General features: G+C 35.0%; 1 protein-coding gene and 1 pseudogene across 1 annotated transcript in view; both read left to right on the top strand.

Moving 5' to 3' along the window:
* The window catches only part of Gpr158 (G protein-coupled receptor 158), a 465,699-nt gene that overhangs the window by 167,292 nt on the left and 270,559 nt on the right, over nt 1–27,848 (top strand). The gene's annotated exons all lie outside the window — the stretch shown is intronic.
* LOC124961863 (Golgi apparatus membrane protein TVP23 homolog B-like) lies at nt 23,037–26,078 on the top strand (annotated as a pseudogene).

The following is a 27,848-nucleotide window of genomic DNA, read 5'->3' as shown; positions in this document are numbered from 1 at the left end:
GATTTCCTCTATCAACTTATAATGTCCCTGAAGATTGCTAGTATATCCCCTCTTATCCTTCAGTAGCCTGAAGTCTTGGAGGAGGTTGATAATGCAGAGCTCCATGAAGAAGCTGCCTCTCTAGGGGTGGTGACCCTCAGGTGGCGTATATTCCCTGCTAGTGGGCAGAGGTGCCTCCACTTGTTGACCAATGGTCATCCAATGGGGAACTAGACTGTGGGCTGAGGCAAGGCCTGTTTGTGCCTGTGTCTCTGGTTTTACCGTCCCTGTGGGAAAACCTCCCCCAGCCAGGAAGACTCACTCGGTGGGGACGTCTCGCTGGTCAGTTGCCCTCCTAGAGGTTCCCCTCAATCTACAACTACCGCCTGGGCTGGTCTGTCTTCCTCTGCAATGATCCCAGGGGCCCGGACCTACCTCCTGGGCCTGGGAGCCTCACCCTTCGCAGGTGAGTCTCCTTAGGCTGTCTCTCCCAGAGAATCTGCCCGCCGCCCTGGAAACTTCGCTCCGCCCCTAGGCGTGTCTCTGTGCGGCTCTTCCAGCAAGAAGCCACCTAGCTCCTGGGACCCTGCTCTGCACCAATCGCCTGGCTATGCAGCCCCTCCTCTGAGCCACCACCTGGAGCCCCGTACAATATCTCCGAGACCCAGAGACCTGCCACACACCTCCTCCTCTGGACAGCTGCCCGGTTTCCGACGCAGTCACTAGGAGTCCAAACAACTCACTTCGGGTCTCCTCCTCCCGCCAACCACCCGTAGCCCTAGGCAGTCACTCCAAGTCCAAGTGACCCGCCCTGTTCCTCCTCCTCCTCCTCGGGGTAGCCCCCTGGGTGTTCAGGAGCGGTGGCTCCGAGACCAAGTGACTCACCACGCTCCTCCTCCAGGCAGGCCACCGGTGTTCAGGAGCGGTCGCTTTTAGTCCAATCAACTCACCACTCGCCTCCTCCTCTGGCAACCACCTGTGGCTCTGATGCAGTCACTCCTAGACCAAGTGTCCCACCGCTCTCCTCCTCCAGGCAGGCCACCAGTGTTCTGGAGCAGTTGTTCTGAGTTCAAACAGCTCGCCACGCAGCTCCTCCTCTGGCAACTGCCTGTGGCTCTGATGCAGTCACTCCTAGACCAAGCGTCCCGCCGCGCTCCTCCTCTTCCTCTGGGCAGTCCCCTGGTGTTCAGGAGCGCTCGCTCTGAGTTCAAACAGCTCACCACGCAGCTCCTCCTCTGGCAACCGCCTGTGGCTCTGATGCAGTCACTCCTAGACCAAGCGACCCGCCGGGCTTCTCCTCTTCCTCCGGGCAACCCCCCGGTGTTCAGAAGCGGTCGTTCTGGGTCTAAACAGCTCGCCACGCAGCTCCTCCTCAGGCAGCTGCCCGGAGCCCCAGTGGCTGCCCCGAGTCCAAGCGCTGTGCTGAGCCGCCTCCTCTACGATGATCCCAGTTGTCCGAGTTTACCGCTCCAGCGGGGGGAGTGGCGTCTTGCCGAGCAACTCTACTTCACAAATTCCCTGCGTTCCGGGGCTACCGCCCCATCCGGGACGCCTCCCCAACAGGAGAGACTCACCCGGCGGCTTTGAGTTGGTCCCAAGTCTCTCACTATCTCCTCTTTTGAATCTTGCGTCCTGGAGCAACGTGAAATGCAGCCGCCCTCTAGTCCACCATCTTGGCCCGCCCAAAGAGTACATTTTCTTAATCCATTCATCTATTTATGGGCATCTGGACTGATTCCATAGTTTGGCTATTATGAATTGTGCTGCTATAAATATCAAAGTGGCTCTATCACTGTAGTGTGCTTATTTTAGTTCATTTGGATAAATGTCCAAGGAATGGGATATCATATGGATATCAACTGGATCATGTGGTTCCTTGTTTTTCTTGCTTTCTAGAGTGGTTGTACTAATTTGAAGTCCCACCAACAATGTTTAATTGTACCTTTTCCCCTACATCCCTTCCAGCATTTATTATCATTTGTATTCTTGATAACTGCCTTTCAAACTGGGATGAGATGAAATGTTAGCGTAGTTTTGATTTCCACTTCCCTTTTTGCTAGAGATTTTGAACATTTTTTTCATATATTTGTTAGTCATTTGTGTGTCTTCTTTTTAGAAATGTTTGCTTAGTTCTTTTGTACATTTATTGATCGGGTTATTTGTGGGGATTTTTGGTGTTACATTTTTTATGTTCCTTATATATTCTGCATATTAATTCCCTTTCAGAGGAGCAGCAGGCCAAGATTGTTTCCCATTCTGTAGACTTCCTCTTCACACTCTTGAATCATTTCCTTTGTTGTGAAGATTTTAATTTGGTGGCATCCTACTTAATGATTCTTGATTTTATTTCTTCAGCTTTATGGGTTTTATTAAGGAAGTTGGTGCCTGAACCAATATGATGGACTGTTGACCCCAGTTTCTTCTAGCTGTTGCAACATTTCTCGTCTAATAAATCTGGTCTTTGATACATTTTGAGTTGACTTTTGTGCCAAAAATAGGGATCTAGTTTCATTCTTCTACATATGGATATTCAGTTTTCCCAGCATCATTTTTAACATTACCTTTTAAAAGAACACCATTGTTTTAACCAAAGAAAAGACAAGAACTTGTTCGAGTAAAAAGGAATGTTCTACCATATTAAAGGACATTCACAGTTATCACATACCATTTTGGGTCCTATTATAATACATAGACCCAAATTATAACAAATAGAATAGTAAATGCTATTAAAAATAGTATATTGTACCTTTTGAGTAAAACACTGCTTTCAGATCTTTCAAACGATGTGACAGGGAATAACCTTCACCTTAGGAAAGGCTAACATCAGTGGCTCTGAAGAGAAGTTGCCAGAACTATCTATGGTTTCATTGGTATTCCTGGCCTGCCTCATTTTAGGCTCTGTTTTTTGGGTTAGGGAAATGCATCATGCAAGTCTCATTCTTCACGGTGTTAGGACATGAGATTATTTTGGGAATAACTCATTTTATCAGGATTCAAAGAAGATCCTTTGCTCTTAGATTTAATCCAAAAATGCATGAATTCATTATAAGTTAACTTTTGTGCAGGGTGAGAGGGATCTAGTTTCATTCTTCTTCTGCATATCAAATTATAATTACTGAGAATTGTAGTTCTTGACCTGGAGAAACTTAGCCATATTTTCTGACTTTCACTTCATTGTTCCTTCTAATATGCAGGAGTGGAAGTATAGATTAAACAAGACTGGGGAAGACATGATGATTATTGAAGGATACATGGGGATTTAGTATTCTACTCTATTTTGTATGTTTGAAACATTGCCTGTTACCCAAGAAAAGGAAAAACAGAAGAATAAATAAAACATGGAGTCCAAAAAGGAAAAAAATATGGTAAACAATAAAAGATATTTTGTTAATATATGATATCTAAGAAGAAAAGCATCTAGACCATATAATTGTGTGATTTTTAACTTAAATATTCAAAGAATGAATTTATCAGAATCACCTGGGACCTTTTAGAAAACACATTTCTGGATAACTATCCCTGGATATTTTCATTCAGTGAATCTTGGAAGGAAAATAAGTTCTCAGTGATTCTGATTTGCTAACAGGTTTAGGAGCCACTGCCTTCATTAACTGGCTGGATTATGTTAGAGAATTAACTTTAGCAAAACCAGATTTTGGTGAAGACAGGAAATGATAAAACTGGTGAAGTGCACCAATTTGGTGAAATGGACAGTGTTTCTTTAGATAGAATTAGGGTACTTTTTCAGTTTTTACCCTATAATGTTGAATTACTTAGAATGAGATCTAGTGAATTCTTATTCATGGAATATTAGAGCTGAAAATTTATTTAAATATTCCCTGTCCTGTCTCTTTATTATAGAAATTGAGGCTTAGAGAGAAAATGGCACAAAACTCATCTGAGTTTAGTGAATGTTTATTGGAAAGCCATAAGAAGCAAAGCATTGTGTTTGATAGACACTTGGGACACAGAAATTACCAAGAATTATAGTTCTTGACTTGGAGAAAGTTAGCAATGCCTTCTGACTTTGGTTTTATTGTTTCTTCTGTCATATTATACTGCCCCTCTTCTCATTTTTCCTTAATTTTTTTTAATTTTTTTTTATTTTTATTTAAAGAACAGCTTCCAAAATATATTTTTAAAATAACAACAACAAAAACAAGATACAGAACAGTGATGTACAGCATATTTCCATTGTAGTTATATTCTGTGTGTGCTTAGTCAACTTTGGGAGGATCTATAAATTGAGGGGAGAAGTTGAGGAGCTGGGTTCAGGAGGTACATAAACTTTTAAATTAAAAAATAGCTAATTTCAAAATATTTAAAAGATGAAATTTCCTTATAGGTTTATATTCTATTATGTTGTCAAACTATATAACACTCTTCAAAAGAGAATCTACAAGAATTTTAATTGTAAATTGAGATATGAACTTTAGAAAATGGTTGTTTATGTATTTTGAAATCTGATTGCTACTGAAAATTTTATAAAAACCATGTGTTTTATTTCATCACCATAGGATTTGAAATCATAGAATGTTCCATAGAATTTAGTCTCGTTATTTTTTTTTTCCTAAATGAAATGAATAGTCCACAAGGCTTGAAATACAATGGAAAATTGCAGCCATTATAGTAAGTACAAAGTGCCTTACTATTTTGTATCAGGATGAGTTTTGAATCCTGGTTTATCACTTACTTTCTGTGTGCATTTTGGCAAATAACTTTATTTCATTGGATGTAACATATATAAAAAGGTAAATATTTCTGCCCTACTGGCCTCAGGAGGAATTGTAGGGATTCAAATACAAAGAGGCTTTCCAAGTCCAAGAAATAAGGAAATATTTAAAATAAACAGATATTCAGTTTTCAGCTTTCTAGAGTTTTCTGAGGAGACAGAACAACTGAGCAGCCACCAAGGATTTATTGGCTTAGAAATAGGAGGAATACATTAAAGAATGTAAACTGGATTCTTTTTTTAAAAGAATTTTAATTTTTATGTGGTGCTGAGAATTGAAACCAGTGCCTCACACATGCTAGGCAATTGCTCTACCACTGAGCTACAACCCAGCACTCTTTTTTAAAATTGTAACAGAAAATTAAGAATACTTTAAAAAAATTGTTCTTTTTAGTTATACATGACTATAGAATATAATAGAATGTATCACAGTACATGGAGTATAACTTCCGATTTTTGTGGTTGTACATGATGTGGAGTTACACTGGTTGTGTATTCATAAGTGAACATAGTAAAGTTATGTCCAATTCATTTACAGTCTTTCCTATTCCCATCCTCCCTGTCTTCTCTTCATTCCCCTTTGTCTAATTCAGTAAACTTCTATTCTTCCCTCCTCACCTCCCCACTTATTGTGAGTTAGCATCTCCATATCAGAGAGAACATTAAGCCTTTGGTTTAGGGGGATTGGTTTATTTCATTTAGCATGATAGTCTCCAGCTCCATCCATTTATTGGCAAATGCCATAATTTCATTCTTCTTTAAGACTGAGTAATATTCCATTGTGTATATATATATTATGTGTGGTGAGAACTATGGGGAGTAGTTGCCAGGTTGCATCTGATATTTTCTTTCATTCACTCATCCATTAATATGTTTTTAATTTTTCTAATTAGTTATACATGGCAGTAGAATGAATGTACTTTGACACATCATACATAAACGAGGTATAAATTCTCATTCTTCTGGTTGTACATGGTATAGAGTTACACCAGTCGTGTAATCATATATGTACATAGGGTAACAATGTCTGATTCATTCTACTATCATTCCTACCTCCATGTCTCCTCCCCTTCCTTTAATCCCCTCCATCTAATCCAAAGTATCTCTATTCTTTCTTTGCCACTCCTGCCTTATTGTGAATTAGCATCTGCATATCAAAGAAAACATTTGGTCTTTGGTTCTTTGGGATTGACTTATTTCACTTAGCATGATATTCTCCAACTCCATCCATTTACTGGCCAATGCCATAATTTCATTCTTCTTTGTGGCTGAGTAATATTTCATTGTGTATATGTACCACATTTTCTTCATCCATTTGTCTGTTGAAGGGCACCTATGTTGGTTCCATAATTCAGCTATTGTGAATTGAGCTGCTATACACATTGATGTGGTTGTGGCACTGTAGTGCCTGGGGTATAAACTGAGGAGTATGATAGCTGGGTCAAATGGTTCTATTCCAAATTTTCAGAGGTATCTCCATACTGCTTTCCATGATGGTGGTACCAATTTGCAGTCCCACCAGCAGTGTGTAAGTGTATCTTTTCCCCACATCCTCGCTAGTAATTCTTGTTTGTATTCTTTTTTTTTCATTTTTATTACAATAGTCTTTTAAAATTTTTTAAAACTTTTTAAAATTCATTCTAATTAGTTATACATGATAGTAGAATGCTTTTAGACACATTGTTCACAATTGCCATTCTGAATGGTGTAAGATGAAATTTTAGTGTAGTTTTAATTTTTATTCTAATTGCTAGGAATATTGAACATCTTTTTGTATCTTTGTTGAGCATTCATAGTTCTTCTGTGAAGTGTCTGTTCAATTCCTTTGCCCATTTATTGATTGGTTTATTTGTTTTTTGGTTTTTCTTCAGTGTTAAGTTCTTTATACATCCTAGAGATTAATGCTGTATCTGAGGTGCAGGTGGTAAAGATTTTCTCCCATTCTGTAGGCTCTCTCTTCACATTCTTGATTGATTCCTTTGCTGTATAAAAGCTTTTTAGTTTGACACCATTCCATTTATTGATTCTTGATTTTACTTTGAGTGCTTTAGGAGTCTTGTTGAGGAATTTGGATTCTAAGCTGACACAATGGAGATTTGGGCCTACTTTTTCTTCTGGTGGGTGCAGAGTCTCTGATCTAATTCCTATTCTTAGGTCCTTGATCAGCTTTGAGTTGAGTTTTGTACAGGGTGAGAGATAGGGATTTAATTTCATTTTGCTACATATGGATTTCCAGTTTTCCCAGCACCATTTATTGAAGAGTCTGTCTTTTCTCCACTGTATGTTTATGAAACCTTTGTCTAGAATGAGCTAACTATATTTCTGTACATTTGTCTCTTTGTCTTCTATTCTGTACATTAGTATTCATGGCTGTTTTGGTGCCAATACCATGCCATTTTGTTACTATAGCTGCAGATATCATTTAAGGTCTGCTATTGTGTTGTCTCCTGCTTCACTTTCCCCCCTGAGGATTGCTTTGCCTATTTTGGGCCTCTTATTTTTCCAAATGAATTTTATGACTGCTTTTCCTATTTCTATGAAGAACATCATTGGAATTTTGAAAGGAATTGCACTGAATCTGTATAGCACTTTCGGTAGTACGGTCGTTTTGACAATATTAATTCTGCCTATCCAAGAACGTGGGAGATCTTTCCATCTTCTGAGGTCTCTTCAACTTCTTTCTTTAGTGTTCTGTAGTTTTCATTGTAGAGGTCTTTCACCTCTTTTTTAGATTGATTCCCAAATATTTTTTTGAGGCTATTTTGAATGGGATAGTTTTCCTAATTTTTCTTTCAGTTGGATTCATCCCTGATATATAGGAATTATGGGTGTTAATTTTATGTCCTGCTACTTTGCTGAATTCATTTGTGAAGTCTACAAGTTTTCTTGTGGAATTTTTTGGATCTTTTAACCATAGAATCATGTCATTAGCAAATAGGGATAGTTTGAGTTCTTCTTTTCCCTTTGTATCCCTTTCACTTCTTTCTTCTGTCTAATTGCTCTGGCTAGAGTTTTCAGGGTGGTGTTGAATAAAAGTGGTGAAAGAGGATATCCTTGTCTTGTTTCAGTTTTTAGAGGGAATGCCTTCAGTTTATCTCCACTTAGAAAGATGTTGGCCTTGGGTTTAGCACATATAGCTTTTACAATGTTATGCATACTATCTCTAGTTTTTCTAGTGTTTTGAACATGAAGTGGTGCTGTATTTGTCAAATGCTTTTCCTGCATCTATTGAGATGATCCCATGATTCTTATCTTTAGGTCTGTTGATGTGATGAATTATGTTTATTGATTTCCACATGTTGAACCAACCTTGCATCCCTGGGATGAACCCCACTTGATCATGGGGCACTATCTTTTTAATATGTTTTTCTATGCAATTTGCCAGAACATTTCAAGTTTGTATTAATTTACAATATTTGGGATCTCTTCTTGTAACTTTAAATATAAGTTGGCAAACCTAGAAACAACATCTATTTACCACAAAGGAAGAATAGTTCTTCTCCCTATTAAGAATATTCCAACACATTTTATGTTCCCCCAGCACCAGCATTCGGAAATAAATGACTTGGACCAACAGGAGTAAGATGGAAGAGCTGAGTTACTAATCTTTGTCTGACATCTACTGGTCTCTAGAGGATGAACTGAGCATTTGAGAATAAGTTTAGAGAAAGCTTCTGGAAAGGAACTTCACTTTCTTAAGATCCACAGGATCACAATGTCACACAGACAAGAGGCATGCAAAGAATGTTGAGCTTCAGTTATTTTTATTTCTTAATTTAAGCTTAGCATTAGAACAGAATTTTTCCCTATTTGAACTTTTGCTTTCTTTTGATTCCCTTAAAAATATAAATAAATTTTAAAAATTATAACAATTACAGTAAAATCTATTTTTATTATTTCATGTTACAGAGGCCTAGTATCCAAAGGGAATGGAACAAACACTGTAGGTAAGCAGAAACACATTAGAAATTTCTGCTCATTGCCTATTAGGTATTTAGTAGCTATCTTAAAACCAAATCATTCAGATGCCTACATTTTTAATATAATGTTTTTTTTCTTGCTTCATTTTTAAGGTATTCCAGTTGTTTTCAAATTTATCATGTAAAAGGGTACCCATTCAGTGCTGTATATACATTTCTATACAATGACTTTAAGGCAGATATAAGGATTTTTCTTAATTTTAATTGTGCAACATTTGACTATGGAGACTTTAGAGCTCATCCTCAATGTGAATGCTGTAATAAAATACTTGTTCCACTGTAATAAGTTATGGGACATGATAGAATGGAAAAGGGAAGCCAGATGACAAAATGGATTTTCATTCAAAAGAAAAAGAATCATTGTTCACTATTTTCTAAACACCTGCCCAAATGAGAAGACACCAAAAACATTCTAGCTGTGCATATAAACAGAAGTTATATATCATAATTTTTTATTCTCAAAGGATATAGCGATTGTCTTGTTTTTCCTAAGAGAAGATAGTACCAAGCCATTCTGGAGCTTTGATAGGTGGAATATGACCGGGCAAAGCATCTTCCTCTGATTTCATTTGAGTTTAATTTCAAGTGTCCTGGGTCAAATATATTCAGTCCACAAACTGTCTCCCATATCTAATCTTGCCAGAGTTCCTTAGGTATTACTTTATTTATACATTATAGATTAAATTATATTTATACATTATAGATTAAATACGATTCCTTTATGGAACTGGAAACTATCATGTTAAGTGAAATAAGTCAGTCCCCAAAGCCAAAGGTCAAATGTTTCCTCTGATATGTGGAAGCTAATCCAAAATAAGGTGGGGGATTAAAAAAAAAAAAAAGGAACAGAGGAAAGATCAATGGAGTAGAAAAAGGGGAATGAAAGGAAGGAAAGGAGAAATGGGATATGGAAAGATAGTGGGACAAATCTGATCTAATATTCCTGTGTAGATATATGAATATACCATAGTGAATCTTACCATCATGTGCATCCACAAGGCACTAATTAAAAAAAAATAGCTCTAAGTAAATAACAGAAAGATCAGTAGAGTAGAGGGAAGGGAAGGGGAAGAGAAGTACTACAAACTGAATTAGAAGAAATTATATTCCATGCTTTTGTAATTATGTCAAATCAATAATATTGTCATATATAACTAAAAAACACTAATAAAAAAGAAAAAAATATGATTCATTTAGGGAAATATATTAACTCTATTTGTGAATAAATTGAAAATGTGGTTTCCTACTGAAAAACCAAGGAATATTTTAATTTATAAAAAAAACTAAGATGATCATTGCATGGAGTGCATTCAAGAAAAGAAGAAAAAGCCAAAAACTAAATGACCTAACATTATATCTCAAAGCCCCAGAAAAAGAAGATCAGAACAACACCAAAAGTAGAGAAGACAGGAAATAATCAGAGCTGAAATCAAGAAAATTGAAACAAAAAAATTCAAAAAATGACAAAACACAAAGTTCATTCTTTGAAAAAGTAAACAAAATAGATAAACCCTTAGCCACACTAACAAAGAGAAGGAGAGAGAAAACTCAAATTACTAAAATTTATGATGAAAAAGGAAATATCACAACAGACACCCTGGAAATACATAACGTAATTAGAAGCTCCGTCAAAAATCTATACTCTAACAAAATAGAAAATCTCAAAGACATTGGCAAATTTCTAGAGACATATAATCCTTCCAAACTGAACCAGGAGGACATACACAATTTAAACAGGTCAATTTCAAGCAATGAAATAGAAGTCATTAAAAGCTTACCTAACAAGAAAAGCCAGGGACCAGACGTATTCTTAGCTGAGTTCTACAAGACCTTCAAAGAAGAACTTACACCAATACTCCTCAAAGTATTCCATGAAATAGAAAAGGAGGGAACTCTCCCAAATTCATTCTGTGAAGCTAGTATCACTCTGATACCAAAACCAGACAAAGATGCGTCAAGGAAAGAAAACTTTAGACCAATATCCCTTATGAACATAGATGCAAAATTTCTTAACAAAACTCTGGCAAATCACACACAAAAACATATTAATAGTGCACCATGATCAAGTGGGGTTCATCTCAGGGATGCAAGGTTGTTTCAACATCCGGAAATCAATAAATGTAATTCATTACATCAGTAGACTTAAAGTTAAGAATTGTATGATTATTTTAATAGATGCAGAGAAAGCATTTGACGAAATACAAGACCCTTTCATGCTTAAAACACTAGAAAAAATAGGAATAGTAGGAACATACCTCAATATTGTAAAGGCTATTTATGCTAAGCCCATGACCAACATCATTCTTAATGGGGAAAAACTAAAAGCATGCCCTCTAAAAACTAGAACAAGAGAGGGATGCCCTCTTTCACCACTTCTGTTCAACATCATGCTTGAAATACTAGCCAGAGCATTTAGACAGACCAAAGAAAGGAATAGGAATAGGAAAAGAAGAACTCAAACTATCACTATTTACCAATGACATGATTCTATATTTACAGGATCTAAAAAATTCCACCAGAAAACTTTTAGAACTCATAAATAAGTTCAGCAAAATAGCAGGATATAAAATTAACATTCATAAATCAAATGCATTTCTATTAGTAAGTGATGAATCCTCTGAAAGAGAAATTAGGAAAACTACTCCATTAAAAATAACCCTAAAAAAAAATACTTGGGAATCAATCTAACAAAATAGGTGTAAAACTCTACAATGAAAAGAACAGAACACTAAAGAAAGAAATTGAAGAAAACCTTAGATCTCCCATGTTCTTGAATAGGCAGAATTAATATTATCAAAATGGCCATACTTCCAAAGGTGCTATACAGATTTAATGCAATTCCAATTAAAGTCCCAATGACATTCTTCATTGAAATAGAGAAAGCAATCATGAAATTCATCTAGAATTAAAAAAGACCCAGAATAGCCAAAGCAATCCTGGGCAGGAAGAGTGATGCAGGAGGTATCATTATACCAGACCTTACACTCCACTAGAGAGCAATAGTAACAACAATGGCATGGTATTGGCACCAACATAGTCAAGTAGACCAATGGTACATAATGGAAGACACAGAGACAAATGCACATAAGTACAGTTATCTCATACTAGACAAAGGTGCCAAAAACATACAATGGAGGAAAGATAGCCTCTTCAACAAATGATACTGGCAAAACTGGAAATCCATATGCAGTAAAATGAAATTAAACTCCCTCTCACTCTGTACAAAACTCAACTCAAAATGGATCAAGGATCTAGGAATTAGACCTGAGACCCTTCACCAAATAGAAGAAAAAGTAGGCCTGACTCTTCATCATGTTGGCTTAGGACGAGACTTCCTTAACAAGACCCCCAGCACACAAGAAATAAAAGCAAGAATCAATAAATGGGATAGGTTCAAACTGAAAAACTTTTTCTTAGAGAAAGAAGCAATCAATAATGTAAAAGAGAGCCTATAGAGTGGGAGAAAAGCTTTTCCACACACACTTCAGACAGAGCACTAATCTTCAAAATTTATAAAGAACTTAAAAAACTTTACACAAAAATACAAAGAACCCAGTCAATAAATGAGCTAAGGAAATGGACAGATACTTCACAGAAGAAGATATTCAGGTGATCAACGAATATATGAAAAAGTGTTCATCTCTAGTAATTAGAGAAATGCAAATTAAAAGCACCCTAAGATTTCATCTAACTCCAATTAGAATGGCTATTATCAAGAAAACAAGCAATAATAATTGTTGGTGTGGATGTGAGGAAAAAGGCACACTCATACATTGTTGGTGGGATTGCAAATTGGTGCAGTTACTCTGGAAAGCAGTATTCCTCAGAATACTCAGTAATTCCTCAGAAAACTTGGAATGGACCCACCATTTGACCCAGTTATTGCACTCCTCAGCCTATACCCAAAGGACTTAAAATCCTACAGTGATGCAGCCACATCAATGTTCATAGCTGCTCAATTTACAATAGCTAGATTGTGGAACCACCCTAGATCCCCTTCAATTGATGAATGGATAAAGAAACTGTGGTATATATACACAACAGAATATTACTCAACTATAAAGAACAATAAAATTATGGCATTTGCTGGTAAGTGGAGTTGGAGAATATCATGCTAAGTGAAATAGGCCAAGACCAAAAAACCAAAGGCCAATTATTTTCTCTGATAAGTGGATGATGATACATAATGAGGGCGAGTGGCAGCGGAGCAAGAGAAGAATGGAGGAACTTTGGATTATGTAGAGGAAAATGGGGTGGGAGGGGGTGGGGGAAGGAAAGATAATGAACTGAGACAGACATCACTACCCTATGTACATGTATGATTACATGAGTGGTGTGAGTCTACATTGTGTACAACCATAGAAATGAAAATATTGTATCCCATTTGTATACAGTGAATCAAACTGCAGACACTAAAAATAAAAAAAAAGTAAGATGAAATTATTGAAGGTATTAGCAGGCAACTTGTATAAAATGTCAAGAAGTAAAAGATTTATTTCAAGTTTTGGCATATTTAATAATCATAATAAAATCCCCAAAGGGTAAATAAATAATCACCTTGTGGCTAAAAAAATCACTTTTATGAATTTAAATAGAGATTATATCATGAGTCAAATCTGGAACAGTTATTAACATAAAAACCCCAAATGGAAAGCATTGTCTGCTTATTCTGTTATCATTTTCTCAAAATCTATAATTATCAATTTCATCCTAATGGAAACATACCCTACCCCTACCCCAGTTCACTTGATATCCTGTCATTGTGGAACTTCAGTGCATTTGACAACTGAATTGACATGAGGAATTCCAGAGAAGTCAAGATCTGTTGTAACAGGTCAGTTTCTGTTTTAAATAAGCAATTGAATTTCTTTCATACTATGCAAGCAGAGCTAGAAAAATTGACATCTGAAGGAACAAAGGTCTAAAGGAGAAAAACTTGAGGACTAGATTCTAGTCATGATTGTCACTACATATCTGGTCACTTCAGCCATTCAATTTCTCTGAGACCTTGTTACCCTATAAAGTACTATAAACATTACCTCCTTTACTACCTCATAAAGTTCTTGTGAGCATAAAATATGATAAAAGATATGAAAAGGAAAGTACCAGAGAAATAAAAAATAATATTTTTTACTCAACTCATTGCATTTATCTGTTTGATATTTCTATCCTAAAGTTCTTTTTTTATTTACTAAAAAAATGTCAAAGTCCTTTCAAATGTATCTTCATTGCTAATGTGCAAATCATGGAATGGGCAAGATTCAATGCAATCTCAAGAAAAGGTGAGGTCAGAAGGATCTCTTGGTGTACAACTGGCTAAATGGAAAAGGTCAATGCAGATCTTTTATTTTTAAAATAATTTTCTCCATATTTACTTTTAGAAAGAATATTGCACAAATCTTTAGGATAGTGGGAGAGTTCAAGTGCTACAAATAATTTACATTTTCAGGATATAAATGCAGTCTACACATTCCTGTGATGTTGTAGTGTTTCTGGAATAATCCAACACAAACTTTTGAGTTACTGAAAAGGAAGAGAGCAAATAGGTGCTCTACTTGGATTTTTTGGCACAACTACGATTTACTAATGGCTTAAACTTGATCAGATGCCAAAAATGCAACTACATTCTTGCTATTAATATTTCATTACTAATAGCTTTTTGCATAGGAATAGAAATTTCTAGTCTTATGAGGAGATGCAATAACAGTTCCTTTTGTTGCTATTATAAGGGATGGAATATTGTTTTTATAAATAATGTATTGACTTTTAAATTTTATTCACGAATCAGAACTAGCATATGCTAACATAGTAACTAATGTTTCATGACTAATATGTTATATAAAAATATCACTTCTGCTCATTGCTTTGTGGACTCGTGGAATTTTCCCAAAGGCCAGAGTTTACTATTGTTTAGTGCTTTGTCCATTACCAGGCCTCCTATCTAGATAAATTCCTTTGTCTTCCTGCCAGGGGAGTTGCAGAGTTTGTTTTTTTTCTCTTGACCCTTATAGAACAATATTATATTTTGCTTATAGCTTATGATTATCCAATACCTTGATTGTATCATATTTGCTTCTCTGTGACTACATCATCACATTCTGAATTCCTAGTGAGATGTATCAGGAATCATTTGATCATATTGAATTTAGATTGCCAATCCCAAATACAGTTAAATGACTCCACTATTTATTAATGGTGTGATGTTGGGAAATTTGAAGACCCTTTCTGTGCTTCTGTTTCATCTTTGGTATAAAGGCAGACAACAATAGCACATAAAAGATTTACTTTGAAGGTTCAAAAGAGTTTTTTACATTTTAAATGCTAAAAATAATGTCAGTATACAGTAATCACTGATAGAAAATAGTTCCCATTGTTATTACTACCAAATGTTATGATCTTAATTGTCAGAGTACTATTGTACAAGATAGGGAGGAGTAATGGAGCTATATTTGTATATACTCAAATGTTTAAACTGGCAAGTATTTAAAAAGTAATGAAAAGTGTATAGTTAGCTTGTTAATTATTATAACAATAAAACAAAATGTGAAAAGTATTTTTTCTTAAATTTTACACTTAAAAATTTCTTTATAGTTCTTGTAAGATGCATAGATAATGGAACCAGAAAAAAAAATTTGAAGAGTAAGAACTTTGCGAATATTATAAATGATAGCAAAGAACCATTTATACCATACTTCTTTTATTTTGATTCACTTGGCTATGGTAGCACAAACTTTTGGTTGCCTTCCCAACAACCATCCCTCTGTCCTTCTTTCTTGTTAATGGAATTCTAATTCTATTCAGATATCTACTTTTTCCGAGTGCCTTGGGGTTAGATTCTGATAGATTTTATATAATTTGATGCAGTATTCCCCTTGCTTGGTATTGGTTTAAACAGGGACATGTTATACAACTGTAACTAATGAGACACGAGGGAAAGGCTGCTGAAGGCATTTTGTTCTACAATATAAAAGGTCTCCTTTTCTGTGTATGGACATATTGTGAGGGTATGATGCTGAGAACTGTTGACTGTTGAAGACATTTTCTGATCACTTTAAGTCTCAAGCTTCAAGACAAAACTTATTCATGAAAATGGCAAAGCAGTAAGATGAAGCAAAGTTGGGTCCTTGAAAATGGTGCTAAGGCACTGAATTAACCACCCTTGGAACTGCCAACCTCTTGGATTATTTTGTAAGATCAATAGATTCCTTATTGGTGTAATTCATCTGAGTTAGTGTTTTCTGATACAGCTAAAAGAATCCTAAGTGATATTATTCACCATATATTTTTCATGTTCTTAAAATATCATGTTGAGAATTATGCAAATAGAAAAAATAAGTAGCTTACAACTATGCAGGGTTCTGTTATTATAGCTTAAATTTTTAAACTGAATATATTTTCTGAAGATATAGCAACATTTGACAATTCTTAAACAGAAAAAGAACCACTTCCTATAGTGTTATCTTAGCAAGACTTCACAGTACTTTTCAACTTTTAAAATTAAGAATGACATACACTGACATATGCAGGCACAAATTGTGGTTGACACTTGAACTTTTATAACATGAGCACATCTAGATAAGCTGTCATTCATATCAAGATATAGAATATCATTGGCTTTCCAGAAATCTTCCTTATGCTTCCCATAGTCAACATCATTCCTTCCAGGGTAACCACTTTTCTAACACCATACATAAATTTTTCTGTTTTGGAGTGTTATCTTTTTAAGTCACATAACATGCACCCTTTTGTGTTTGGATTCTTATGCTTAACAATTTGAAATAGAAATTTATCCATGCTGTGCATAACAATAGTAGTTTATTTCATTTACATATAATATTTTTTGCAAATATACCAGAATTTATCCAGTCCATTACAGAGGACATTTAAGTTTACTAATATGAGTGATGCAGCTATGAATATTTTCATACATGTCTTTTTATTTTTATATTTATATATTTCTGTCAAATATGTACTTAAGTGTGGGATTGCTGAGCCATAGGTGGGAAAATATTCCTTTTGGATAGATATTGTTAAAGAGTTTTCTAAAATTATTGTATTGATATAAATTTATACCAGTCATATATGAATGTAAATTTTGTTCCACATTATGAAAACATATAATATTCTTAATTTAATTTTAGCCTATCTGATGTGTAGTGTTATCTCAGTTTGGTTTCATTTTTCATTTCTCTAATAATTTTAAACATTTTTATATGCTTGCTAGCCATTTGGGCATATTTAAGCCTTGACCTTTTTTCAAAATGTTTTCTTTTTATTATTGATTTATATGCATTTATTATGTATGCTGGATATATATTCTTTGTCAGATGTATGTGTTGAAGTGTCTACTCACTCTATTCATGAGACCTTTGTTGGAAAAAAGATTTTCATTTCAATTGTCTCCAACTTCTCAGTCTTTTCCTTTATAATTACTGTTTTTCTGTTGTGACTTAAAAAAATCTTTGCCTACTCTAAGGTTATAAAGTTCTTTTATCTTTAGAAATTGTATTACTTATTTCTATAGAGGTGTGAATGGTGGTAAATGGTGGTAAACTACATTTATTTCTAAAATATTACGTTGATCCACTGGGGAAACTTTGTCATAAATCTGATCTGTTGATTGATGTCTGAATTCTATGTTGTTTAGTTTGTCTATGTTCTGTTATTATACATCACCATTTTAACAAAGTGTTATATACCTCTCCAACTTTGTTCTTTTCAAAATTGTTTTTGTCATTCTTGGAACTTTGTATTTCTAAAGAAATTATAAGATGAACTTATTAATTTACACCAAAAAAATAGGAGAGAACAAGATGGAAGATTAGTGGTAACAGGAGTTTCTCATAGCTCCATGACACAGGACTCAAGCAGTGGGAATACTGCTTCTCTGTGAGGTGGGTGAAAAAAGGGACTTCATTGATACTCAATATTGGACAGAGGGCCTGGCAGACTGGGAAATTTTGGGTGCATCAGACAAGGAAAAGGAACAAAATAGAAGCTGAGCTTCTGGTGGGAGCAGGGAAAATTAATACACAAGATCAGAAAGGGCTGAAAAGTGCTAGTGCTGCAGTCTTGGTGTGAAGAATCCTGGGATCAGAGGAGCAGCCTGCCCTGGGCTGACTCAGAGGCTATTTGGCTCACTAAGCTGGTGCATGAATGACATTGAGTCTGCTAATTGTGCATAGGGAGCTGAAGCTGGAACTGTTTGGGGACTTCTGCACTGCAGTGGCACCGACTCAGACCAGGAACTTAGGTCTGTGAGTTTGGGGCTGAGTCTAATACATGAATCCAGCAGACGCCTGCCATGGGATCTAGACTGAGCCTCGCAAATCAGGAGAATTTCTGTTATGGAGAGCATTTTTCTTGGGGGTAATACAGATTGGAAAGGCCGGAGGGAACCCCTCTCTCTCACCTTCCTTGAATTCAGCAGTGTGCAGGACCAGCAGCAGTGGCTTGAGAATCTGAACAGGCAGGAGTGACAGACATCGAGGCAGATGTTGGGAGGCCAGAAAGGGAAGTCTCCCTGAATTACAGAATTAGCAAAGGACTGGCTCACCTTTCCCATGAGTGGAGACTCCTGGGGTACAGTCCTAGAGCTGCATTAAATAAAAGACACCTGATAACTCCCTATGCAATAAAATACCTGGATAATACAGGACCTAATCCCCACCCCTGGGAGCTTCATTTCCAGAAACTCCTCTCACCTAACCCAGTGGCTTTTATATCCTGGGAGTAGAGCTGACAGCACCTTTCACTGCCTCCCATACCATCCTACTGAGAAGGGAAGCTGAGAAACAGACAGTTTGGCACAGACAGGGAGCATATACTCTCATTGACTATTCTTACTATTCTGTTTTTGTTTTTGAATGTGTACTGATTGATATATGATACACATTTACATACACACACACACATACACTCACATGATTTATGTTTCCACTCTCTCATTTCTAGTATTTCTGAAGGTAGTTATTTTTCCTTACTCTGTTTTTTGAGGGTTAAGGTTTTTGATTAGTATATGTTGGTTTTTGATTAGTATATGTTGCATTGTCTGTTTCACAACTCTTTCCCCTTGGTTTCTTTTTCTCTCCTTTCTCTTGATAATAGATAAATTCTATTATTCTCTTTCACTCTTTCTTTAATTTGTGTACATCTGTTTTTCTTTTTCCTTCATAAACAGCACATCCTACATCACCTCTGCATCTTCCTATTCACCTCTTAAAACTACAAGTCATTTTCTACTTCCCAATCTCCTCTTTCCTTTTAATTAACTGTCTTCTTAACTTCTCTTAACACTAATTGGTTTATAAAATTCCAGACCCCACCAGTAATGCTATAGCAACAATTAATACAAGAGAAGTCATAGATAATTACCGTTGTTCAATTTTATGATAGATATAATTCATGTCTTTACTGATAGAAACTGCCGAGCCTACCATTTCTGTTTATTTTGACAATTAACATTCTAAGTGTCATAATAGGAATTAAGTACTTAATTTAGATCTATATATTCTACCCACAGTTGGTTGCAATTATTAGGCTCTCCCCTTATCTGTGAAGCACAGGAAACGTACAAGATTACTAAAAGCTTGTAGAATAGAAGCTCTGCTGTTTCAGATCCATTCAGATATATGGGTAAACACACAAACAATATGAAAAAGCAAGGGAATGAACCATCCCAAACAAACCAGAATGATTTCATAGAAGACTCACTGATACTGCAGTGAAGGAAATGTCAGAGAAGGAATATAGAAAGTTTATATTTAAACCAATCTGCAAGATAAAAGATGATATGAGGAGTGAAATCAGAGAGAATATACAAGAAATGAAAGATCAATAAGGAAACAGAAGTTCTGAAGAAGAATCAATTGGAAATTCTTGAAGGAATCAATAAACCAAATTAAAAATTCAATGGAAAGCATCCCCAATAGACTAGACCATTTGGAAGATAGATTTTCAGACAACAAAGTACATAATCTTGAAAATAAAGTTGATCATGGAGAAAAGATGTTAAGAGACCATGAACAGAATTTTTAAGAAATATGGGGTAACATTAGAAGGCCAAATATAATATTCATAGTAGATGAAGACTTTGAAATACAAAGGGAATTCACAATCTTTTCAACAAAATAATAACAAAATTTCCCAAATCTTAAGAATGACATGAAAAATCAAATATAGGAGGCATATAGTTATCCAAATATACAAAATTACAACACACCCACTCCTAGGCACATTATTATGAGAATGCCTAACATACAGAATAAGGATAAAATTTTTAAAGTGACTAGAGAAAAACGACTGGTCACATTTAGAATTTAAGCCAATCTGGATTTCTGCTGACTTTACATCCCAGACCTTAACTTTAACATACCTCTTTCTTCACTAGACAGATCATTCAAATAAAAACTAAAGAAGCTACAGAACTAGAAAATACAATTAATAATTTATACTTAGCAGACATATATAGAATATTTCATCCATCAGTGACTTAATAAACTTTCTTCTCAGCTGCACAAGGAACATTTTCTAAAATAGACCACATTTTAGGACACAAAGCAACTCTTAGTAAATGCAAAAAAAAAAAAAATAAATAAATAAATAAAGAGAAAATGCCCTCTATTTTATCAGATCACAATGGAATGAAGTTAGAAATCAATGATAAGATAAAAACTAGAAATTAATACCTAAAGACTAAATAATTCACTGTTGAATGATGAATGGATAACAGAAGAAATCAGGCATAAATTTGAAAAAAAACTTAGAAATAAATGAGAATAATGATACAATATATCAAAATCTCTGGGACACTGGGAATGTGGTTCTGAGAGGAAAGTTCATAGCATTGAGCTCATATATTAGCAGAATAGAAAGATGTCAAATAAATGATCTAACATTACATCTCAAGACCCTAGACAAAGAAGAACAAATCAACACCAAAAGTAGAAGATAGAAATAATTAAAATCAGAGCCAAAATCAATAAAATTGAGATTTAAAATTTCAAAATAATCAATTAATCAAAAAATTATTTTTTTGAAAAAATAAAATTAATAAACCTTAGCCAACCTAACCAAGAGAAACAGATTAAAAAAATGCAGATTACTAAAATCCATGATGAAGATGGAAATATCACCATAGACACTACTGAAACACAGGATAATCAGAAGCTATTTTGAAAATCTATACTTCAATAAGCTCAAAAATCTTGAAGACATCTATAAATTCCTAGAGACATATGACCTACTCAAACTAAGCCAGGAGGATATGGAAAATTTAAACAGATCAATTTTAAGTAATGAGATTGAAGAAGTCATCAAGATCCTACCAATCAAGAAAATCCTAGGACAAGATGAATTCTAAGCTGAGTTCTACCACACCCTTAAGGAAGAATGAATACCAATCATCCATAAATTATTCCACAAAATAGAAAAGGAGAGAAGTCTTCCAAACTCATTCTATGAAGCCAATATCATCCCCATAGAAAAAAACCAGACAAAGACACATCAAGGAAAGAAAACTGCAGACCAATATGCTTAATGAACATAGATGGAAAAAATTCTTGATAAAATAATGGCAACTCACATACAAAAACACATTAAAAAGATAGTGCACCATGACCAAGTTGTTTTCATTCTAGGGATGCAAGGTTTGTTCAACATATGGAAATCAATAAATATAATTCATCACATCAGTAGACTTAAAGACAAGAATCACATGATTATTTCAATAGATGCAGAAAAAACTTTTGACAAAATATAGCATTCATTCATGATTAAAACACTAGAAAAAAGGGATAATGGAATCATACCTCAACATTGTAAAAGCTATGTACAGCAATCCAAGGCCAATATTATCCTAAATGGATGAAAGCTGAAAGCATTCCCTCTAAAAAACAGGAACAAAACAGGAATGTTCACTTTCACCTCTTCTATTCAAAATGGTCCCTGAATTTCTAGCCAGAGCAGTTAGGCAAAAGAATGAAATTAAAGGGATATCAATAGGAAAAGAAGAGCTAAAACTAGCTGTTTGCAGACAACATGATCCTATATTTAGAAGATCCAAATAACTCCACCAGGAAACTGCTAGAATTCATTAATTAATTCAGAAAAGTAGCAGGATGCAAAATTAACACTAATTAAATCCATTGCATTCCTGTATTCTGAAGATGAATCAGCTGAAAGAAATTAGGAAATTAGGAAACTATCCCATTCATAGTAGTTTCAAAAGAGAAAAAAAGGCTTGGGAATCAATATAACAAAAGAGGTGAAAGACCTCTACAATGAAAATTATAGAATACTAAAGATGAAATCAAAGAGCACCATAGAGATGGAAAGATCTTCCATGTTCTTGAAATGGCAGAATTAATATTGTCAAAATGGCCATACTACCAAAAGTGCTATACAGGTTCAGCTCAATTCCTTTCAAAATACCAATGATGTTCTTCATGGAAATAGAAAAAGCAGTCATGAAATTCATTTAGAAAAATAAGAGGCCTAGAATAGTCAAAGAAATCCTTAGCGAGAAAAGTGAAGTAGGAGGTATCACAATACCAGACTTAAAATTATACTACAGATCTAGAGTAACAAAAACAGCATGGTATTGGTACCAAAACAGACTTGAATACCAATGGTACATAATAGAAGAAAGAGAAAAACTCACATAAATAGAGTTATCTCATACTAGACAAAGGTGCCATAAACATACATTGGAATAAAAAAGATAACCTCTTCAAGAAATGATGCTGGGAAAGCTGGAAATGCATATGAAACAAAATGAAATTAGACCCCTATCTTTCACCCTGCACAAAACTCAACTCAAAATGGATCAAGGACCTAGGTATTAGACCAGCAACCCTGCACATACTAGAAGGAAAAGTAGGCCCAACACGCCAACATATCAGCTCAGGAACTGACTTCCTCAGTAAGACTCCTGAAGTGCAAGAAGTAAAATCAGTAGCTGATAAATGGGATAGAATCAAACTAAAAAGCTTCTTCACATCAAAGGAAACAAGAGCATGAAGAGAGAGCCTACAGAACTGGAGAAAATCTTTGCCACCTGCACCTCAGAGCATTAATCTTCAGGATATATGAAGAACTAAAGAACTTAAAAAATGTAAAATACACTCAGATTAAACAAACAAAACAAAACAAAATGAATAACCCAATCATGAAATGGGCAAAGGAACTGAACAGAAACTTCACAGAAGAAATACAAATGGTCAACAAATATATGAAAAATGTTCAACATCTCTAGCAATAAGAGAAATGTAAATTAAAACTACACTGAAATTCTATCTCACTGCCATTCTATCTCAGGATGGCAATTTTCAAGAATACAAGTAACAATGTTTCAAGGATATGCTGGAAAGGTACACTCATACATTTTTGGTGGGACTGCAGATTGGTACTACTACTCTGGAAAGCAGTATGGAGATTCTTCAGAAATCTTGGAATGGAATCTCCATTTGACCCAGGTATCCCACTTCTCGATATGTATCCAAAAGCCTTAAAATCAACATACTACTGTGGCACAGTCACATCAATGTATATAGCAGCTCAATTCACATAGCCAACCTAGGTACCCTTCAATAAATGAATGGGTAAAGAAAATGTGATATGGTATATATACACAGCCATGAATATTACTCAGCCATAAAAAGAAAATAATGTATGAAATTTGCCAGCAAATAGATTGAACTGGATACTATCATGCTAAGTAAAATAAGCCAGTTCCCAAAATCCAATAGTCAAATGTTTTCTCTGATACGTGGAAGTTAACCTACAATAAGGGGGAAGCAAGGGAAAGAATAGAAATTTAGTAGGTTAGACAATGGGGAATGGAGGGAAGGGAGGAGGATAGGAAAAGAAAAGACAGTGGAATGAATCTGACATGATTTTTCCCATGTACATATATGAAACCCACACAGTGAATCCCACCATCATGTACATCTTTAAGAATGAGATCCTAACTAGAATAAGATATATTGCTTGCTTGTATAATTATATCAAAATAGATTCTGCTATTATGTGTAACTAAAAAGAATTGATAAAAAAAACCCAGTAAGCCTGCTGTGATTTTTCTTTGCATTTATCTGTAGATTAATATGGAAAGACCTGAAATCTTACAGTATGATATCTTCAAAGAATTAACATTTATTTTAATTTTTTTTCTCTCAGTGATGTACTATAAATTTTTATTAGAGGATCTGATCATACTTTCTTAGATTTATTTCTAATTTTTAAAAATGTTTTAATGGTATTGTAATAACTAAATTTTTATTTCCTAGCTGGTTGTTATTACTATACAAAAATTAAATTATTAATTCTACAATTTGCAGTTTTTCAGGGTTTCTACATATATAATTTACCTTTGATTAATAATATGTTTATTTCTTCCTTTCCAGTTCTCATACTTTATATGTATTTTTCTTCCTGGATGCAATTGTTTGGAGTCCCAGTATAATATTAAATAGAACTGTTGATACAGAGATAACAGATATCTTTGTTCCTATTTCAGTGAGAAAGTCTTCAATAATTCATCATTACCTTTATTGTGTGTGCAGAAGTTTCTATCTGTAAATGATTTTTATCACATTAAGGAAGTTCTTTTCTCTTATTTGCTGAGCTTTTTTTTCATGAAGGGCCTGAATTTTTTGTCAAATACTTTTTCTGCATCAAATACTCCTGGGATGATCATGTGCTTTTTATATTATATCCTGTTACTGTTGTGAATGATATTGAATGTTTTTATCAATGTTAAACTAACCTTGTGTTTTTGGAATAAACTCAAATTTATAACAATAGATTATCATTTTATATATGGTTGGCTTCATTTTGCTTCACACATGTATAGCTTAGGAATCGGAAATGCCTTTGGGTAATGCTGCTTTTAGATCTTGGTCATTTAAGTTCCACCTGACTTAGTAGCATTGAACTCTTGATCTTGTTTTACTAGGTCAGTAAGACTGATAAAAGCACTAGGCCACCCCATTTGTCTGGTCTATCTCTCCTCAGTACAAACTTGCAAATGTACTGAGTGTGGAAAAACCCAAAATCTGTGCTCAATGGAGTGCTCATTCTAATGACGTTTCTTGTCTTAGGATCATGGCTCTCAAGTCCTTACTGCTTTAGTTGCTCTCCAAAGCCTTGACATAATGTTTTTTGTTAGTTTGTTTTATTTTATAGACATCTTAGAGTTGGACACAAGAGGATTGATTTGAAAGTATATCCTTTAATAGCCAGAAATGGTAGCTCTACAATATGTAAAAAAAAAAAAAAAAAAAAGCATCCTATCAAATGTATGTTAAATAGATAGAGACATTTCAATCAAAAGAAGACTTTAAATGAATATGTCTAGTATGTTCAGGGAATCATATTAGATTAAAGATTTTAGCAGAGTACTGGAAACTAGTAGAATGAGCAAATAGCGATAAAGACTGAACGGTCAGTTATATTCAATTTTATATGGGCTCAACAAAATTAAATGAATCAGAAACCATATCAAGTTTTAGTCATCTACTTACTCTTCCTACTGTAAGACAAAATTAGAATCAAGAGTTTTTGGTTGCTGCAGGACAGAAGTGATAACATTAAAGATGTTTCACTGTTTGATGCAAAAGAAGAAATAATGAATAGATGAAGAAAATCCAAAATTAGACATCCAGCGGTATCATTTTTCCATTTGTTCTTCTTCATCAGTGCCATTATACTTCTCTGTGAATTTCTTAGAAGCAGCTTTATTGCCTGAATGTTGACAGTTATCTTCTTGTTGTCAGGTGACTTTGGGGCAGTGAAGAATGTCATAGGTAGACTGATAGTTGGCCTTTGGTGGAGTCATATTAATGAGGATGGAAAGAGTCATTGAGTGTTTGAGTCCAGGAAGACAACTTCTTAGGAGAATAAAACTTTTTCAGAAACTTAATCAAGAATCTTTTTGGAACTTTAGATTATGTAGAGGGAAATGAGAGGGAGGGAGTTATGAAAAATTGTGGAATGAGACAGACATCATTACCTTTTGTACATGTATGATTACACGGATGGTATGTGTATAACCATAGAAATGAAATTATGTACCCCATTTGTGTACAATGAATCAAAATACAGTCTGTAAAAGTAAAAAAAAAGAAGAACCTTTTTGTTAGGACTGCCTGCTGCCCAGTGCTGTGGATGATATTTGCCATTAGTGCTCACTTCTTCAGAGTAAAGTGGTTGGCTGCAGTTATCATGGGTGTGGCGCTATAGGGTGTCAACCTGTGTGGCTACATCAGGTGCAAAATGGGCAGCTGGAAGAATCTAACCAGCATGGCTACTTGGAAAACAGTTATTGGAAAGCATATCTTGGAAAGCAGTTTTTAAAACAAAACACTGGATATGATCATACTTCATGAATAGAGTATGTGTGCTGTGACACTGGGGAATGGTCAAAGAGATTCTTGATTATGAACTGTTTAGAGTTCAGTCCAGTTGCAAAGAGGAGAGTTTTTTTTTTTCCACTTACATACTTAGTATAAAAACTTTGCTTTTTTAAAACAAAGTTTTTATTTTCTTTCTCTAGTTGCTGACACAGGGAAGTATGTTGTCATTAAAAGCATTATCACAGAATTTATTTTATGGTGTATGGATGTATGCATATAGTAATATATCTATATATCCCAAATTAATGTGTTCATTTACATATATTAAAGAGATGTTTTCATTTTGATCCACAGAACATAGGATGTTCTTAGATATCTCAAAGGTCTGTGTGTTTACATACTAATTCTGTACTAATTCTTTCAGAAATAAGTTTGATTCCATGGTCAAGAGTAAGTACTTAGCTTGTGTATGAATTAGAAAAGTTAGAAAAATTGTTAATTTTTCATAATGCTTCATGTTGAAATTGCTTACCTTAGACATGCACAAGTGAAAATCAAATTCAAGCTGGTAGTGTTAACTAGTTTCTAACATTGTTTTTTATTTTTACACTACAGCAAAAAATTTACTTAAGTCCTAATTAATATAAATGGAATCTTCATAGTTTTTGTTTAAAGGATACCGAGGGATTGCTGCTCTTCTATTTCTTTCATGGAAAGGATAACCATATTTTCTTTTCTTTTTTTTTATTGTAAACAAATGGGATACATGTTGTTTCTCTATTTGTAACATGGAGTCAAGGCATACCATTTGTGTAATCATAAATTTACATAGGGTAATGTTGTTTGATTCATTCTGTTATTTAATTCCCTTCCCCATCACCCCTCCTACCTCTCTTATCCCTCTATACAGTCCTTTGTTCCTCCATTCTTACCACCCTCCTTAACCCTAACCCTAAACCTAACCCTAACCCTAACGCTAACCCCTTCCACCCCCCCATTATATGTCATCATCTGCTTATCAGCAAGATCATTCGTCCTTTACGTTTTTGAGATTGGCTTATCTCACTTAGCATGATATTATCCAATTTTATCCATTTGCCTGCAAATGCCATAATTTTATCATTCTTTATGGCGGAGTAATATTCCATTGTATATATGTGCCACAGTTTCTTTATCCATTCATCAATTGAAGGACATCTAGGTTGGTTCTACAATCTGGCTATGGTGAATTGAGCAGCAATGAACATTGATGTGGCTGTATCTCTGTAGTATGCTGATTTTAAGTCCTTTGGGTATAAGCCAAGAAGTGGGATAGCTGGGTCAAATGGTGGTTCCATTCCAAGCTTTCTGAGGAATCTCCATACTGCTTTCCAGAGTGGCTGCACTAATTTGCAGCCCCACCAGCAATGTATGAGTGTACCTTTTTCCCCACATCTTCTCCAACACCTATTGTTGCTTGTGTTCTTGATAACCGTAATTCTAATTAGGGTGAGATGGAATCTTAGGGTAGTTTTGATTTGCATTTCTCTTATTACTAGAGATGTTGAACATTTTTCATATATCTGTTGATTGCTTGTACATCTTCTTCTGTGAAGTGTCTGTTCATTTCCTTAGCCCATTTGTTGATTGGATTATTTGTACTCTTGGTGTAGGGTGTTTTGAGTTCTTTATATATTCTGGAAATTAGCGCTCTATCTGAAGTATGAGTGGCAAAGATATTCTCCCACTCTGTAGGCTCTCTCTTCACATTACTGAGAGTTTCCTTTGCTGAGAGAAAGCTTTTTAGTTTGAATCTATCCCAGT

The sequence above is a fragment of the Sciurus carolinensis genome, chromosome 12, assembly GCF_902686445.1.
Source record: "Sciurus carolinensis chromosome 12, mSciCar1.2, whole genome shotgun sequence".
NCBI lineage: Eukaryota > Metazoa > Chordata > Mammalia > Rodentia > Sciuridae > Sciurus > Sciurus carolinensis.
The sequence above is the reverse complement of the archived record's forward strand: the minus strand, read 5'-3'. Positions and strand labels throughout refer to the sequence as shown.